The sequence below is a fragment of the Acinonyx jubatus genome, chromosome F2 (genome assembly GCF_027475565.1).
Source record: "Acinonyx jubatus isolate Ajub_Pintada_27869175 chromosome F2, VMU_Ajub_asm_v1.0, whole genome shotgun sequence".
Lineage (NCBI taxonomy): Eukaryota > Metazoa > Chordata > Mammalia > Carnivora > Felidae > Acinonyx > Acinonyx jubatus.
Genome location: NC_069394.1, coordinates 21,530,108 through 21,549,405, shown reverse-complemented (window position 1 = coordinate 21,549,405; position 19,298 = coordinate 21,530,108). Strand labels below are relative to the sequence as shown.

Sequence of the window (19,298 nt, the reverse complement as noted above, 5' to 3'; positions counted from 1 at the left end):
ACTCTCAGCCCCATTTTTAAGATATAAGAATTAATTCCCATGCACACAAACCAGATTCAGATTTCCATGTGAATCACTGCTTACATTTCCAGGCAAAAAATTGCCTGTGGAAAGCTTCTATGGGGAGAACGTACAGGAAAATTACATCTAGGAATCCTTTCTGGAAGATAGGGATATCTTGCAAATGGACAGGAATATTGCTTTCTCAGGAGCCTCTTCTTCATTGGTCTTTAGTCCCCATAACTACTACCCCCTAGTTTCCAGATTCCATTCCACAAACCAGTACAGGACACAGATCCTTATCAGGGTGACCAGTCACATGGGACAGCAAAAGTTGTTATGACCTAAACCCTTCACCCAAATATCCAACCTGTGAGATAGCTCTCTTCCTCACACAACACTCCATCCCATTTGGGGCATAATTAAAATACCTGTCCACTCCAAAATCAAAATACTCCATGATGTCAGAAGTGGTGACCATGTATTCTGGGTTTTTAAAGAGAGTTCCCATCTTAAATGTCATATATGACTACTACTTAAGTACATACCCACTTATTAGGCTATATTTCAATTTCTAGTTTCAGTCATATGATCATCACAGCTGTGGGTCATAAACTAATTTCAGTGAAGATCCTGGCAATACAATTCTCAAACTTGTATTCACTCAACAAACATTTCTTAGATAGACATTTATTCACTCAGCAAACATTTATTGTGTGCCAGGTATCGTGCAATGATTTGGAGATACAATGATGAATAAAATGCAATCTCAGCCTTCTAGGATGTAAGCCAGCAAACTCTTTGTAAAGAGAGAGATAGCAAATAATTTAGGCTTGTGTGCCACATAGTCTCCATCCACCATAACTGTACAACTTTCCTGCTATAGTGGGAAAGTGCCATAGACAACATGTAAATTAATGAGCCTGGCTGTGTTCCAATAAAACTTTATTTACACAAACAGGTAGCAGACTAAATTTGGCCCACTGAGCATAGTTTGCTGAACCCTGCTCTGGTTGTTTACAGCCTAGACCAGTACCATCCAACAGGAATATGATGGGAGGCACAAATGAGTCATGAATATAATTTTAAATTTTCTAGTAGGCACAGTTTAGGAAGTAAAAAGCAAGAAGGTGAACTTAACTTTAATAATGTATTTAATTTGACTTGATATTTACAAAATATTATTTCAAAATGTAACCAGCATTTTAAAATTACTAATTAAGTCATTCATACTCTTCATACTAATTCACTGAAATATGGTATTTTATGCTTACAGCACATCTCAATTCATCCTAGCTACGTTTCAAGTGCTTGATAGCTACTATAGGTGGTTAGCAGCCACCATATTGGATAGCCCAGGCCTAGACAGATGAGCAAAGATCTAGTTGATAGGAATAAGCACAAAATATTTAGAGTGAACACGAAGGAGGAAAAGCCAACCTCATCTCCATGATGGTTGTAGCTGGAGGTCAGAGAGAGTTTCTAAAAAGAGAAGCATCCCATGATATGAAGAGGAGTACTTCAGTTGAGGATAGAGGGAACAGGATAATTCTGGACAGAGGGAAAGACATGCATAAAAACCTGGAGAGAGAGAGAAAGATGCAGCCTTCTTCAAAGTGCTTCAAGTAGCTCGGGATGCACAGGGCCAGGGTGGAGATGTTGACCATGAGCTAAGGCAGTGGCAGTGGAAATGGAGTGCAGTGCATTAGATGTGAGAGATATTAATGAGGCAGTATCGATGGAAATTGGAGACTGATTGGACGTAGGGGATGAGGAAGAAGGATGAGGAAAGGATGATGTTGAGCATTGCAGCTTACACAAAATGCAAAGACAGAGCTGTCATTTGTCAAGATGGGATGCTCAGGAGTAGGAGCAGATCGAGGGAAAAATGAACAGTTTAGCCTTGAACACCCTGGGCTTCGAGGCCTCGGGAACACACACAAAGGTAATGGGAGACACACATAAGCAGCACCCACACACAGAATATGTCTTCACACTCAGGAAAATCCCTTATGTCAGTGGCTGCCCTCATTCTCTGATCAAAAGTCTGTCTCTCTCTCCCTGCAACCAAGATGTTTTTTCTAGTGGCTTTGCCACCACAAGAAGGGCCTAACATCCTGCTTCGCTCTGCCTGGAATGCTGGCTTTCTCTACTCCTCTTTATCTAGGTAGCTCCTGTTCATTTTCAGGGCCCAATTCAAATGTCACTTCTCAGAGAGACTCCTCAGATCCCCCCAGATGAGGTCAGATCGCCCTTGCTATATAGTCCATGTATCTTCTTCCTCAGTGGCAATCCCCACATTTGTAATTTCACATCTATTTGTGTAACTATTTGATTAATTACTTTCTGCCTTGAAGGTAAAGATTATTCAGCAAGAGCCGTGTCTAGTCTTACTCCACATTGTAATACTAGCCTCTACCACTCACCTACCATTCATCCACACAGTGGGTGCTCTGTGTTTGTATACACACACACACACATACATATACATATAGTACTTTATGCATATAGTATTTTAATATGGTATTACAAGTCACTGTTGACATCCAAAACTATCTGGAAAGGATCATAAGCCTTAACATGAATCAGTGCAATGGATTCCAATATCATCTACCAACACAAACAGGCAAGAAATATTAACTTTTTCTATTTTTCTATAATTTCACTGAACTTTTTTTTCAATCCCTCATTTACAACCGAGGTGATAGGAACATAATCCCAGGCATTTCCCAACCTTGCTAGAGGCATTTCCTGCCTGTAACTGGTGTGGGTTTTACCAAGAGTCCTACCCCTTCCTTTGAGGGCATAGGCTTTTACAAACTACAGCCAGGAAGACTGACTTTTCCCCTCAGTTTCTTATAATATCCATTTCTTTTGGCAATGTGTGTACAAGGCTTCAGCTGCATGAATGGAGGCGGGGCAGAAGAGAGAGATAAAAGATAAATGCTGGGGGAGGGGTGGAATGGGTCAATAATTTTAAAATGTTATCCTATCACATTAGTTTATTTAAAAGTAAGAGATCATAAATGACTGAATCCTAGACCACAGACATTTCATCTGCAGCAAGGAATATGTGCAGCTGCAAGAAACATGAAGCAAAAAGCATAAAGTACTTCCCAGGGAAGGTCTAACTACTGAATAGAACAAAACCATGTCTTTTTCACTTCTGCGACCCTCATGGAATGTAGCACAGCATGGCATAGAAAAAGCCCTTAGGGTGTAGTTCCTGAATTAAACAGCATCTGAAATTTCTCCATCAGAATTACTCATGAAGTGCCTGTAGGATCACCACCTCCACCTCTGGACCCTCAGTTCTATCCAGCATGGACACTCAATCAGAGACACCGTGCCTCACCAGCACCTACCACAACGCCTTGTGAACATAAATGTTGGATAAATATTTATTGAATAAATAAATATGTTGAACAGGAAAAGGGCAGATGAAAATGCGCAGAGCCAAAATCCTCCTCTCCTTTGAGTCCCAGCTCAAACCCTTTATCATATTAGCAGTTCCTTCTAGAGAAAAGTCTTTGCTCCTACCTCTGACCTCTCCAAATGCCTTGGTTATCTCTCTTCTAGCATGTATTAAGGAGCAATATACATAGTAGTTAAGGGTACAAGCCCTGGAACCAGAAGGCCATTGTTTAAATACCAGCTAAGACATTTACAAGATGTGTTACCTTGGGCAAATTATTTAAGGTCCCTGAGTCCCTGCTTCTCCTCTACAAAAGGAAGAAAATTATTCTATCAGTTTCATAGGGGTTGTTGTGAGCACCGAGGAGAATAATAATACATCAAAAACTTAATTCAATAGTCAACACAGTCAGCACTCAAAAATTATCCATCAGATTTATCACTCTCTACTTTCATGATGACAGTGTTAAGAACTGCTTAATTTTTTAATGTTTTTAATATATTTAATACATTTAATACATTAACATTTTTAATGTCGATTTATTTAGTTTTTAAATATAATAAATTTATAATATAATTTATAATTTATATATATAATATATAAATTTATAATTTATATATAACATAATTTATATAATATAATATAAATATGATATATATAATAAATTAAATATAATATATTTATAATATAAAATATAAATGTCGATTTGTTTATTTTAATGTCGATTTATTTAGTTTTTAAATATAATTTATTGTCAAGTTACCTTGTATACATCCATACGGTACGTATACAGCATTCTCTTGGCTTCAGAAGTAGATTCCCATGATTCATCACCGACATACAACACCCAGGGCTCCTCCCAACAAGTGCCCTCCTCAGTGCCTATCACCCATTTTCCTCTCTCCCCCGCCACTCCCCCCATCAACCCTCAGTTTGCTCTCTGTATTTAAGAGTCTCTTATGATTTGCCTCCCTCTCTGTTTGAAACTATTTTTTTCCCTTCCTTTCCCCCATGGTCTTCTGTTAAGTTTCTCAAATTCCACACTTATTGAACACATACTATACTCGGGGGCATGGTGGAAAGTGTTTTATATGGGTTTTCACAGTGAAGTCACAGTTGGTCTCAGGGGTTATTACTTTAGCTATCTACAACTATGAAGCTGATGCTCAAAGGGGTTCATAAATTGTCTGAGGTCATACAACTAATCATTACATTCACTGTCATTTGAGCCCAGACAATAATACAGCAACTCCATTCACTCTTTCCATGGATGTGTACACCTTATGTCTTACACTAGGTCATAAGTTCCATTGTGGGCAAGGATTTGATCTGATCTATCTTCATATCCCCCAAAGCATCTAGTGTAATGCCTCCTATGTCAACAGTAGTTAAGTATTTATTAACTGATTAAACATAGAGTGAAGGGACCCCAAGGTCAAATTTTATCAATGTCATCATTTTGGCCCATTGGTTCTATAGAGGCTGTTCACATGCAGATCGAATAGAGCCCTTTCCACATTCGAGCAGCACCTACACGAACACACACATTAAAAAGAGCAGTGTTCCCCTAAGAGAAACACCACGTAAATTGGTCCTTTGTACAACCAAATCCATCTGTATGTTTGCTGGGTTCATCAAATGTGTAGTATCTTAAAAAATTTGTATTTACACCATGTCAGCAGCATGGCGACACAATTCATTAATGCCACCTACACATGTCAAATTTTAAAAATGCATTTATGCTGGGTGCAGTAGTCTTCCTCAGAAAACAGCGATGGCAACAATTACACACAATAATGCACTGAGAATACATGAAGCTTCAGACGCAAAACAGGAGCAGCCAGGCAGTCACCAGCTCTGAAGATGAGATGACTTAAAGGGAACAGAGTCTGAGTTGACAGGATCACAAAAATGCCAGAGCAGCAGTTCTCAGAGTTTGCCCCACGGACCATGAGGCTCTGCACCCCTTGGGAACTCTGCAGTAGTACAAATTCTCAGGTCCCAGCCAGGACTTCAGAATCAGAAACTCTGATGCGGGACTTAACGATCTGTGTTTGCCGACCCTACTGATGACTCTAATGGACGCCCAAGTTTGATAACCACTGATCGAGAGCAAGATCTGCACGGCGCACATCCTAGTTTAGAGACATGAATTATCATGTACACGGTTTCTCCAAGATCACACCGCTAGTTGGTAAAGAACTTCTATCCTCTGGTTCACAGTAAGGAAGGTGGGGAGAGGTGATGGCAGGGACAAAGGGACTTTATGTTCCCTCGGTCTAAGCCCCATTTATACCTAAAGACTGTGTTCATTTGCTTTTATTTGAGCAGAGTTGACATGCGATGTTACATTAGATTCAGGTGTACAACATAGTGATCCCACAAGTCTATAGGTTATGCTGTGCTCACCACAAGCATAGCTACCATCTGTCACCAAACTATTATCATATTATTGATTATATTTCCTGTGCTGTGCCTTTTATTCCTGTGATATACTCGTTCCATAACTGGTAACCTCTATCTCCCCCTCCCCTGTTCCCATTTTGCCCATTTCCCCTATCCCCCCTCCCCTCTGGCAACGATCAGTTTATTCTCTGTATTTATACGTCTGATTCTGCTTTAAGTTTGTTGTTTATTCATTTGTTTTCTCTTTTTTTTTTTAAGATTACACAGATGAGTAAAATCATATGGAACACATGGCCTGCAATTCCACTCCTAGGTACATACATAAGAGAATTAAAACAGGTGTTCAGCCAAAATCTTATACATGAATCTTAATGGCAACATTATTTAAAGTAGCCCCAAGGTAGAAATAACCCAAATGTCCATCACTGGATGAATGGGCAGATGGAATGTGTTGTATCCATATAACAGAATATTACTCAGCCATTAAAAGGTACTGATATGCACTACAACATGAACAAACCTTGAAAACACCATGCTAAATAAAAGAAGCCAGATGCAAAAGGTTACGTATTGCACGACTCCATTTATATCACGTGTCCAGCATAAGCAGAGGTACAGAGGCAGCAAGTAGATTAGTGGTTGCCTAGGGCAAGAAGAGAATGAGGGGTTAGGACAGTGACAGCTACAGGGTACAGGGTACAGGGTTTCTCTTTATGGTGACAAAAATGTTCCAAAACTGACTGTGGTGATGGCTGCACAGATCTGTAAACATACTAAAAACCATTGAGCTGCACGCTCTAAATGAGTGTGTATGAAATTGTATGGGATGTGAATGCTATCTCAATAAAATTGTCACAAGAGAGAAATTTTTTAAATATAAATAAATAAATAAATAAATAAATAAATACCGACCATGAAACCATTTAGCAGCCGTTCCTGGGTGAAGCCGGCAGGCACAGGCTCTGACTGCCATTAGGTCAATGGTGGCAAGTACTGCAGTGAACAGAGTTAAGCCAGCATTCTTGGCTGCAGAACATTTAGTAAGGACATAAGTAATATTAATCTTCCAGAGGATAATAGAGTATGTAGCAGTGTCCAAAACTGTTTGACCACAAACTCTATACTAGCTTACAAAAAAAAAAAAAAAAAAAAAGGTAGGAAATGCTGATCTACATAATGTCTAAACGGTAAACCATTTTTGTTACACAACTGATTGATTTCATTGTTTAAGGGCCAATCAAATCAGTCAGACTCGAAGATGCTTAACTTGCAGTCCACAATATCCTAAATGCTGCCTGGCTCTCAGGGATCTGTAAAGCCCCTGAAATTACAAGCAACATTTTATGAATATGTGCAAATGCGATTTTTACTGGAGGGTTTCCAGAGATTTTTATTATGTTTTCTAAGGGACCTATGGTTTATTCAATCACGAGACACCCCAGTTTCATGAAGATACAGCTGATGAAATCTGGGCTTTTCCTTCAGCTTAGGTTCTCAGGATTTCTCATTTACGCTATTACAAAATTCTCCCGACTGCCATTTCCACTGCCCTTCCAGTCTCTCTCCACCCCACGCTCTAATTTTCTTGAACTCCAAGCCTATTAACATTCCTCCTCAAAACCACTGCCTACCAATTCAAGTGCAAATGTTTCAGACCTCCACAATAGGCTCTGCTGGCCTTGTCTCCCTATCCTTCAGGGCTCCCACACTCAGATGACTCATTTTCCCCAGGCACACTCACCTTCGCCACCTCCACATGTGGAACCACTCCACTCTATTTTCTCTTTAGACATTCTTTATACCCTTCTCTAAAATCTTCTCTTCCATGAAGTCATTGTGAGTCCCCAAATATTCACCAGCTTCTCCTCCACTCATGTCCCCAAAGCAAATACACGTCAGTCTCTTATGATACTAATCATACTCAGAAAATATATAGTCATGACTGGTGTGTTTATCACCCTTCTGTGCTTTAGCACAGTAACTATTATTACTCTTGTTTTTAATTGGTCAGTGAGTCCTTTTGCTAGGTCACCCTGTTCAGGGCTGTCACCAGGAAAGTGGTATTGACTTATCATAAGTTGTATCCTGAAATGATCAGATTTTGTTAGGGGGAAAAAAATGTTCCTTTCTGTTCAGAAACAAATTCTTATCCATTTAGAAATCAAAAGATCCTCAGATGTTTTGTATGGTTTTGTTTGTAAATTAACAGGCTGCCTTTGACAGGGGCTGAGGAATGGCAAAAGCAGTAGGAATCATAGGGACACAGAAGCATCCAGCCAGACAGCATGTACAGGCAGCAGCTTCCATGCAAGCTTATTTCTGAGATGAAAGAATACAATTAAGGCAGATCAATAAAACAACAAAGATTTTCGCTTTGTGTTTGTTCATCTTTTTCCTTGTGATGAAGAACCATCACACGTATTTTCAGAAGTCATGAATCAAAAATAATCATTGTGTTTTTAATACATTAATCAACCTCCGGAATTCATCTTTCCCTGTTCCCACTTTATTTCTCCTTCAGTAGAAAAGCCTTTATTTGAATCAAGGAAAAGAATAAAAACAAGATGTTGGGGATGGGGTATAGGAGGCCAAAGCCTTAATACATTGTTAGAAAAATAAATACAAAATTCCAGACCAGGCTGGAATTTCCCAGGAAGAAGAGCAGAGGATTAGGATCCTATTTATAGACTTTCTAGGATGGCCCTCTTCATAGAGATCGGCAGGGCCCAACCTAAAGCAAGACACATGTTCCTTCCTCCACTCAACGCAGGCTGCAGGCTCTAAGCAGCCTGCTTCAGCCAGAGACTCAGGGTCAAAATCACAGTAAAGTTAGGGCCAGAGCAGTAGTGGGCAGTCATGACCATGGAAACAGCATGGAAGGAGCTCGGTGTCAGCTCTATGTTGGGGGCCAAGGGGAGGGGGGGGGCACTGCAATGAGGAAGCTAAAATCCCCTGGTGGTCTTGGATCTCTTTTATTCCTTCCAATCAAAAAGGAGGATTTTAAGGGCACCTGGCTAGCTCGGTTGATAGAGCGTGTGACTCTTGATCTCAGGGTTGTAGGTTTGAGCCCCACGTTGGGTGTAGAGATTACTTAAAAGTAAAAAGAAGGATTTAAAATGTTTTTAAAGTTTTATTTATTTTTGAGGGAGGAAGGGAGAGAGAGAGAGAAAGAGAGAGAGAGAGGAAGAATGAGCAGGGGAGGGCAGAGAGCAAGGGAGATAGGCAATCTGAAGCAGGCGCCAGGCTCTGAGCTGTTAGCACCACCCAGGTGCCCCTAAAAGGAAGCATTTTAAGTAATACCACTGGCTCTGGACCTACTGACAAAACCAGACTGTTTTTCGAAATAAAACTAGGCACAGAACTTTGTTTCCACATTGAAAAAAAGTCTATCCTATCCATCACTTTACACACTTATAAAAGATAATCTGGGTTTACTATTTCCCTTTCCTGTCCCTTCCTTGTCTCATTGGCTAGTGACTGATCTCAACTGGGGAGACTGGCAAATGCAAACGGGATGCAAACAGAATGATGGTGAAGTAAATACACGCGTTTAATCACCACTCCTCCAAATATTTATAGTTAAGCATCCCAACTACCATTCTAAGAGTCTAAGAATTAAGTTTTCTTTTTTTCAATACACTTTATTTCTTCCTGAGATATACTTTTCCAGCAAATTCGGCTTATATACAAATGAAAAGGATAACCTAGCTAGGTTCTGATCTCCTCTCAAAATTTTCTGTCCCACTTTGGATGAGTCCTTCTTCTACCCACCTGCCTTAGTTACCCTCGCTGCAAAATGGGAATAATGTCTTGCTTTCCTCATTACGTCTAGTGTCTGCTCTAAGCTGTATGATGCTATAATTCAATAAACATGAAATGATACTAACAATTTGCATCATATCCTTCAAAAGCATCTTGAGTGCCTAGGATGAATCCAATAAATAAACTATAGTAAGTTCGATCCCTAGGAGAATTACTTAATGGAAGAGTAACTGAGATGCTCCCAAGTTAATTACTACCAATCAGGGTAGGTGCGAGAGATGATTTGCTTTTTTCCCAACTTCAATTTGAGGGATTGATTTTATGGCTTCTCAGGTCTCTTTCACTGTTGAAATCCTACAAAATAAATGGATAATCAATGAAAGAAAAATCTGCTGGTGCTTAAGACTGGGTTACTATTCCCTCCATCTCCTTATTTTTTCTTTACCAAAATAAGTGTTGCCATCATGGTAAAAACACCCTTTAGATTCTGTTCTGATTAAAAATCTAGATGCATAGTTTTCCTTTTATAATACACATACGTGTAGGTAACAATATTCGTTGCCATGGCCTTTTGCACATGCTGTGTGACATCCCACAATATTGGAAAACCCCACATTCAAATATTAAAACATTTGAGCTTATCCATTTGGTAAGCCATTTGAACTAGACTCTCATTCTGTTACTATGCCTGAAATTTGACTAGTTTGCTGCCTTAGGAACCACCATAAAGTTATGATATTGCAAAAATCATATTTTATTATAATATAAAAAATTTGTTCTGCACCACACAATGGCACACTCAGCGACACAGAGTAATGCCTCATTTATCAGGATGGTTGGGTAATGAGGTGGTCCCGTGCGATTTTTTTGATAACCAAGACTGATTCCCTTGTCGTGCCAAAAAGTCTATTCCAACTAATTTTGATGGAAAGATTTCTCAAATGTATGACACAGTTTCCAGCTGAATTAAATATATACAAAAGCTATTAACATATTCTGTGATAAAGTTAGCACATGGCTATCAGCCATTGCACAGGGCAACATCACAGAGGAAGCCTGGAAGAGGAAGGCTTGCTTGCTCCTTTGCTGAATGTTCTCGACTCTTTCTGCTTTCAGAGTCAGGTATAAGAAAGCTGTAGCCCTTATTTTTTTATACCTTGCATGTCCAGTAACTCACTGATACCACTTAAGCTGTGCCTAAGTCAAACTTCTTTGGCCAGTCAAAGGATCTCTTTCCTTTGATCATGACAGTCAAAAGAATTTATGTGGAGACTGGTCCTCAGAAGCAAAATGTAAAGGCACTTTACATTAATTTACATTAATTTAAATATATCTGGCCCATTTAGATATTTATTCTGAAATTTTCATTTATCTCAATTATTTTCACCCTGCAAAAGTCACTTCAGGATATCATCTTCCTTTATGACATCAATTTTCTCAGCACCGGGTTCTTGATTTGCCCAGGATGTGAAAGTACACACTTCCCTGGCCACACTGCAAAACATGTCTTGCCTCGGTTTTGATTGCTTCTGAAAACATTCTCTAAACCTGTAATGTGTCCACACCACTTGTCTGTAGATGCTTGGAAAGTGGAGTCAGAGATCTAACTACAACACATGGTAACACCAGGCTCTGGTTATCATTTTGCACCTGCACAGGGATTTGTAGAATGACACAGACTTCTACACATTACCTAAGACCAAACCCTTCTGGGAAGGTCTGCTTAGATTCTAATCCTAGACAGTAATTCACTGGGTATCCCCTGTAACATGCCCTTCTTTTCTCAAAGCTAAATTTTTAAACACCCTCTCATCGACCTGTGAGAAAGCAGCTGCAAAAGTCACTTTTGTGACTTTTAAAAATCCAGAATGACCACAGCCTATCCTGATCCCTAAGCCATATTCTCTATAAACAGAACATGAGAATAACACAATAGAGTCTGATGGCTGGCTGAATATATTTTTACAATAAAATATATGTATTAAAGAGTGAATAAAAATTTACACGTACTTCTGAGAAAGAAATAATAAAATACCCATGTGCTCACCAAAGTTTTGAGATATTCAGCATTATTACCCCATTAGTGCTCTGAGTAGCCCATCCCCAATACTTCCCTTCCTCTCCTCCAGAGGTAACAACCATTCTGACACTGATCTTTCTGTCTCTTTCTCTCCCTTTCCTTCTCTTTCTTCCTCTTCTTTCTCTTTTCCTAACAAAATAACAGCTACCTTTTTTTTTAAGTTTATTTATTTATTTTTAGAGAGAGGAAAAGACAGCAGGGGAGGGGCAGAGAAAGGGAGGGAGAGAGAATCTCTAGCAGGCTGCAGGCTGTCAGCACAGAGCCCAATGCAGGGCTCAATCTCACAAACTGTGAGACCACGACCTGAGCCTAAACCAAGAGTCAGAAACTTAACCAACTGAGCCATCCAGGCGCCCTTCCCCCAGCAGCTACCAGGGTTTTTTTGCAGAAATTAGCAAAAAATTTCTGACATTCATATGCAAATGAAAATGACTCAGCAAAACAATCTTGTAAAAGCATAATAAAATTAGAGGACTCCCTCACTTCCCAAAGTCAGAACCTACTACAAAGCTATAGTAACCAGGACTGTGTGGTCCTGGCATACCGGTAGACAAATAGATCAATAGAATAGAATTCACAGTCCAGAAGCGGATCTGTATACATTTATGGTTAATTTCTCTTCAACAAAGGTGCCAAGACAATCCAATGGGGGGAGAAGAGTCTTTCAACAAACGATGCTAAAAGAACTGGAGTTCCATATGCAAGAGAGTGAAGCTGGATCACTATGCCATACCACATACAAAAAGTAACTAAAAATAAAAAATACCCAAATATAAAGGCTGAAACTCTTGGAGAAAAATAAGGTACAAACCTTCAAGACTGTGGATGAGGCAATGGTTCTTAAATATCACAACAAAAGTACAAGCAACATAGGAAAAAACACATAAATTGGGCCTTGGTGGAGAGTCTGGGTGGGTGGATCTTCCAACTGAGGGGCCACCCCCCACCCCATGTTGGTGGTTCCTCCAGGAGTCAGAGGGCCTGGCCATCCCTCTCAGTGGTTCCTCCAGAAGTCAAAAGGGACGGCCATCCCTTTTGCTCCTGTGGCTGCACCCCTTCAAGTTTCCCTACCGTCCCCTGCCTGGGGCCGCTATGGCCATGGCCTAGGGTGCCGTGGTGCCCACCAATTTGGAGCGGGAAGTATTATTATTACATGTACCTGGAACTCCTGGCCGTCTAGCAGAGCTTCAGGCAGAACCCCAAGAAGCTCAGGGTCACCTGGATCCTGTGGGTGTCCGACCAAGGAGCCCAGCCCCGTTCCTGAATCCTAGAAGCAGGGGCTGCTGGGCCACCTGACCCGGGCCGCCATCTACAACCGCTGGGGCGAGACTTGCAGAAGGGCCGCAAGGCGCTGCTTACCTGGCTGCTGCTGGCCTGGCGCCCGCGCCGAGAGTCCTCCTGGCTTCGAGGCCACCGAGCTGCCCTTCCGCCCCAGGAGCACCACGGGGCAGGGCGTCCAGCTGGTGCGCGCGCTGGGCACGCTGCACCGGAGCTACCGCGAGAGCCCTCGCCGCACGCGGGAGGCCGTACCCTTCACGCCGGGCCTGCGGCGGCTCACAGCCACCTGGTGGCGCTCGCCGGTCCATCTGCCGGTCAATGACAGGACGCCGCCGGAGCAGGAGGTGGAGATCCAGACCCAGGCCGGCGTCGTCCCGACACTCAAGGACCCCACCGGCTGGCTCCTGACCCCTGGAGCGCGCACGTGCAAAAGCAGCCCCGAGGTCCCGCCGGAGCTGTACGTCCCAGAGGCCGAGCGCGGCCACAGCCACCCCGCCTGTGCGCTGGGAAAGGAGCGGCCCCTGCCTCCCCTCTACTCCATCAGGCCCGCAGGGAGGAGCGGCCGTGCTCCCCCCGAAGACCCCAGGGCAGGAAGCTGGGGACATTGTAGGAGAGACGCAGAGCCTCAGCCAGTGCCTCCTGAGCACCCCCAGAATGGACTGAGGGACGCCCGCCCGCTCTCCAGCCTCCAGGGGGCAAGCCACCCACTGACAGGGTGTTTGAGGAGCCCAGAAGGGAGAAGCCAGATGGGCATGGTGGCTGGGCCCGGTGGTACCCCCACCCCCTGCCACTTGGGTCCCCAAAGCACTACAGCCCAAGCGGGGACACCCGATGCCTCAGTACAAGAAAGCATCTTGAAGTTTGTACCCTTTATCTTAATGTCTTTAAAATACAATAATACTTGATTTTAAGTATATAGGACACTTTGGTCTTGGGAATGATCATTTCCCTTTTTGAAATGGCTTTTCTCTTAAGATTTTTTTTTCCCAATGTCTTTCCATTTGTACTTTTTCTATTTGCTCACCTGGGGAAATGGTGGCCAGTCTTTCCCAGTTTCTCTGGCTATATGTGCAGGCCTCCAGCCAGGGTCTGTATGTTTATTACAAATCAGTTAAAGGTGTTGGAGTCAAGATTAGCAGCTTTGTGAGGCAGAACATGGCCTTGACAGTCAGTGCTGTGCACGTGGGCACCCATAAATAGCATGCTCATTAGAAAAAAAAAAAAAAGTAAACTGGACATCATCAAAATTAAAAATTCTTGTGCTGCAAATGATACCATCAATAAAGGAAGAATGGGAAGGTACCATCAATAAAGGAAGAATGGGAAGGTATTATTTTAAAAAATATTTTTATGTTTTATTTATTTTCTTCTGTATTTGAGAGAGAGACAGGGAGACAGAGAGTGAGTAGAGGAGGGGCAAAGAGACAGAGACAGAATCCGAAGCAGGCTCCCGGCTCCGAACTGTCAGCACAGAGCCCAACGCGGCGCTTGAACTCAGGAACCTTGAACTCAAGAACCCAAGTCGGAAGCCCAACGGACTGAGCCACCCAGTCGCCCCAGGAAGATATTATTTTTAAACCATATATCCTTGCAGGCCCAGTATCCAGAATATACAAAGAACTCTTAGAACTCAAAAATTAAAGGGGCACTGGGTGGCTCAGTCAGTTAAGCATCCGACTTGGGCTCAGGTCATGACCTTGCAGTTTGTGAGTTCGAGCCCCCCCCCCCCCCCCGCCATCGGACTCTGTGCTAACAGCTTGGAGCCTGCTTCAGATTCTGTATCTCCTCTCTCTGCCCCTCCCATGCTCATGCGCTGTCTCTTGCTCCCTCTCGCAGATAAATAAACGTTAACAAAAATTTTTAAAAAAGAACTCAATAATTAAAAAGACAACCCAATTAAACACTGAATAAACATTTTTACAAAAAAAGATATACAAATGGACCAAGAAGTACATGAAAAGATGCGCAACATAATTAGCCACTGGAGAAAAACTATGAGATACCACTTTACACTCACTAATGGCTATAATAAAAAAGATAGAAGTAACAGGTGTTGGTGTTGATATGAAGAAATTGAAACCCTCAGACACTGCTAATGGGAATGGAAAATGGTACAGCTGCTTTGAGAAACAGTTCGACAGTTCCTCAAAAAGTTAAACATAGAATTACCATCAAGACCCAGCAATTCTACTCCTAGGTACATACCCAAAATAATTTGGTATATGTAAGTATAAACATACATACCCTTTATACCCAAGCACACCCTTGGATATATATAGGTATAAACATATGTCCACACATATGAAAAACTTGCATATGAATCTTCATGAAAGAATTACTCATTGTAACCAGAAGATTGAAACAACCTAACTATCCATCAACTGATGATGGATAAACTGGTGATGGATCAACTGATGATGGATAAACAAGTGTGATATATTCATACAGTGAAATATTATTTGACCATAAAAAAGATGAAGGTCTAATACATGCTATAACATAGTTTTGGGTTTTTTTAAGCACTGAAAGCATTATGAAAAGCTTTGAAATCACTATGCCAAGCGAAAGAACCCAGTTTCAAAAGGCCGCATATTGTATGATTCCATTTATATGAAATGTCCACAATAGGAAAACACTTGGTGACAGAATTCATATTAGTGATTGCTGGGGGTGGAGAACTGGCAATAGCTACAGGGTTTCTTTTAGGGGTGATGGAAATGTTCCAGAATTAGATAGTGGTGATGGGTGTACCTATTTGTGAGTCTACTACAAAACATCTTAGTGAATTGTCCACTTTAAAATGGTGAACATCGGGGCACCTGGGTGGCTCAGTCGGTTAAGTGGCCAAGTCTTGATCTCTGCTCGGGTCATGATCTGATGATGCATGAGATGGAGCCTCACATCAGCGCTCCTCGCTGACAGCGTGGAACCTCCTTGGCATTCTCTCCCCACCCCCCTCTCTGCCGCTCTCCCTCTCCCAAAATAAATAAACTTAAAATAAATAAATAAATAAATAAATAAATAAATAAATAAATAAATAAATAAAACGGTGAACTTTATGTTGCATGAATTATATTTCAATTAAAAAAATCAACCTTTGGCTTGTTGATCCTCTCTTTTATGTGTTTGCGTTTTCTTTTATTACTTTCTGCTCTAATCTTCGTTCTGCTGTTATTTTTCTAATTCCTTGAGTTAGAAATCTAGCTCATTCTTTTGGACCCCTCATTATTTTTAATGTTGACATTTAAGGCTACAATGTTTTCCTGTAAATACTGCTTAAGCAATTACTTATACGTCTTGATAATTAGTATTGTAATTATCATACAGTTTTAAGTATGCTCTGATTTCCATCATTATTCCATGCGAGTTGTTTAAAAACGCATTCTTCGACTTTGAAGGATATAGCTTTCTTTTCCCTCATTTTTTATTCCAGATTTTTAACCTATCTGCAGTTTGTCAGAGAATATAGCTTGTAAAATTCTATTTTAGGCAGCTACTTGATATGATGAGCTGTTCTAGAATCTCAGTGGCTTGACACACACACACACACACACACACACACACACACACACACAGCAACTGGTCAGTGGGCTTTTCCAGAGTGGCTCTCCTCTGAGCAACAGCTTATGGGGCCTGGCAGCATCCGTGTCGTAGCTTTGCTTTGCTCCGGCCCCACTGGACAGCCTGCCACACTGAGCTGGCTGGTGAGTAAAGAGAGAAAGTACGTTGAGATCATGTAGGATGTGTGGAGATGGCATAACCACATTCACCTACTTTCTTTCCTTTGATTGGAACGAATCCCATGTTCCCATTCCAGATACAAGGAGAAAACGTGGGCCCAGAAAGAGGAAGCTCGGTTACTGAACATCTAGCTCGTTCTTTGCCGCAGATGGCCATCTTTTGAAATCTGCTCAGACTAGTTTTGTGGTGGAGCTATGGTAAAATTTCATTAATTTTTTTTATGTTTGCTTGGAAATAAGATGAATTCTGGATTCAGTTGTTGGATACAGGACTCCGTAAATGTCTGTCAGTTTCCCTTCAAGTCTTCAACGCTCTTACTGATTTCCTTATGTGCTTGACCTATCACTTGAGAGAAAAATTGGATCCCCAAAGCGCTACAGTTGCACCTGATACTGAAACAGTCACTTTCTCCTTGTAGTCTTACTAATTTTTGTCGTATATATGTGAGGCTGTTAAGTGCATACAAGTTTAGAGTTATTACATTATCCTGGCAAATTGGATATTTTTTCATTAGTTAGTGGTCACATTTGCCTCTGGTAGTACTTATTTCCTTCAAGTATATTTTGTCAGTTATTGATATAATTATATCAGCTAGCTTCTGTAAAAAATAATAATTATATTAGCTAGCTGAAATGATATGTTTTCAACCGATACAGTAATTTTTTAAAAGATATTTTTACCTTTGATGTACCATTCTTGTGTTACATTAATAAGTTAGGTTTTTTTTAATTTTATAAGACATTTTCAGATGTAGTCTTATAATTTTTTCCTCAAAATATTTCATTCAAGAGCACCTGATGTCATTCTCTCACAACATCTCATAGCTATCAGCTGCCAAGCAGCATGCAATCATGTCCATGTCTACAATGATCTCAAATGATACCTAAGAATGCTGACTTAGTTAACATCACATAGAGAAACTTCTTAATTAATCAGCTAATTCTAATCAGAAATTAGAATTCCATAGTCATAAAATTAGGTTTAAATGTGTTCTCTGTTCTGCACATATTTAAAATGTGCTCTGACCTAGCTAGACATCAAAATGAGTCATTGATTTTTCACCAATACTTGCTTCGGACTTACATTCACTCCCGAAATCATAAAACTTCTTGATCAATAACTTCAATCCATCAGTTTATTATTTGATCACTTTCCATTGCCTGCTTTTGCTGACCTGTGTTGTCCTGGCAATTTCAAGTATGGTACCATTCCATCAGCAATGACAACTTTTCATCTCATATATTTCATTGAAGAATGCAAAACACTTTTAGATAGCTCAGTAGGTATTCAATAACCATTTGTTCAATTGAATCATCCTACTTATTCATGATCACCAAATAGGAGTTTAATAATGACACAATCAAGAATTTTCTGTGTGTGGCATTGAATGCCCTGAAAGCTGAATTTGTTCCCAATTTCAACGTTGCATGTCTGCAGCCCCATGAACTTGAAATGTCTGCTGCTATCTCATTCTTTATTATGTGCTAAGAATGCAGCCAAGAAAGACTGCTCACTTCTATGAAGTAAATCTAAGCCAAGGACATTAAATTCCATCTTTACCATTGAATACAGATTTCTATGAAAAGGCCAATCCATTTTTAAAAGCTGAATGGAGAGCCTCGAAGTAATTTACAGCTGATTAATATTTACGAATCCCCCCCCCCCAAATCCAGCAGAAGAATATTTCCCAGATTTATTGAACTTTACTTTGATTAGGACTTGATTGAATTTTCATTCACTCAGTTCTTACCTTTCTTCGGTTCTGAACTAGTCAATGGTATGTCGCTGGCCATGTTGAGCTCCATGGTTCTGCCACCCTTATTGAAATGATCTATTTCTATGGCAAGACTGCCAGCTTGAGATAGTCTTTTTCCTGCTGAGCCATTTGCAGTGATAGATGATAGAAGGAACAGTAACGCTTTCCAATTTGGCGTCTTTTAGGCATTAACTGGGTCTTTTATTCCACATCCTTTCAGCCCTACCCTTATTTTTCTTTGAGCTCATTGACTTCTAGACAAGAAAATGACACATTTCCTTAAGGAATTCCCGTTAGCTAGGACTTGATGTCATTTTTTAAAAGAACTTTTTAGAAAAGGCAGAAGTGATTCTTAAACCTCAAGTTCTGTTGGAAACAGGGTGGGAATTTTATTAAAATACGTGAACAAGGATTTGTTTACCTAATAACAGACTGTATTAAGTAGAGGGAACCACCTGAAGCTTGAAATAGGGCATTTTACAAAAAGAGAGACTAATAAATCACAACATTTGCAGTAACTTCACGTGTAGCAGTGATTATTGCTGTTTGGCAATTATTTTCATTTCTCCCTTTGCATACACACAGCAGAATTATACTTCCTGGCCCTCTTGTGCTTGGGTGGCCCATGTTTTGCCCAATGAATTATCTGGGCATATGAGTATGTCACTTGTGATCTGGATCATGTCATGTGAGTTCCTCAATGCCTCTCTTCCCTCTTGGCAGGTAACTGGCAATGGCTATCTTGTGGGTCTGCTTCCCTGAGTTACTACCTTGAGGAGTTAATCCCTGCTAGTTTGCAATAGGCAGGTAGCATGACCCAGTAATAATCCCTTGTTACCTTAAGCTACTGAAATCTACAG

General features: G+C 40.8%; 1 long non-coding RNA gene across 1 annotated transcript in view; it reads right to left on the bottom strand.

Moving 5' to 3' along the window:
- Positions 1-6,548, bottom strand: part of LOC128312852 (uncharacterized) — a 31,055-nt gene extending 24,507 nt beyond the window's left edge. Inside the window, exon 1 of the long non-coding RNA XR_008292686.1 lies at positions 6,342-6,548. This is a non-coding gene — a long non-coding RNA (uncharacterized LOC128312852). The remainder of the gene's footprint in view (positions 1-6,341) is intronic.
- Between the last annotated feature and the right edge of the window lie 12,750 nt (positions 6,549-19,298).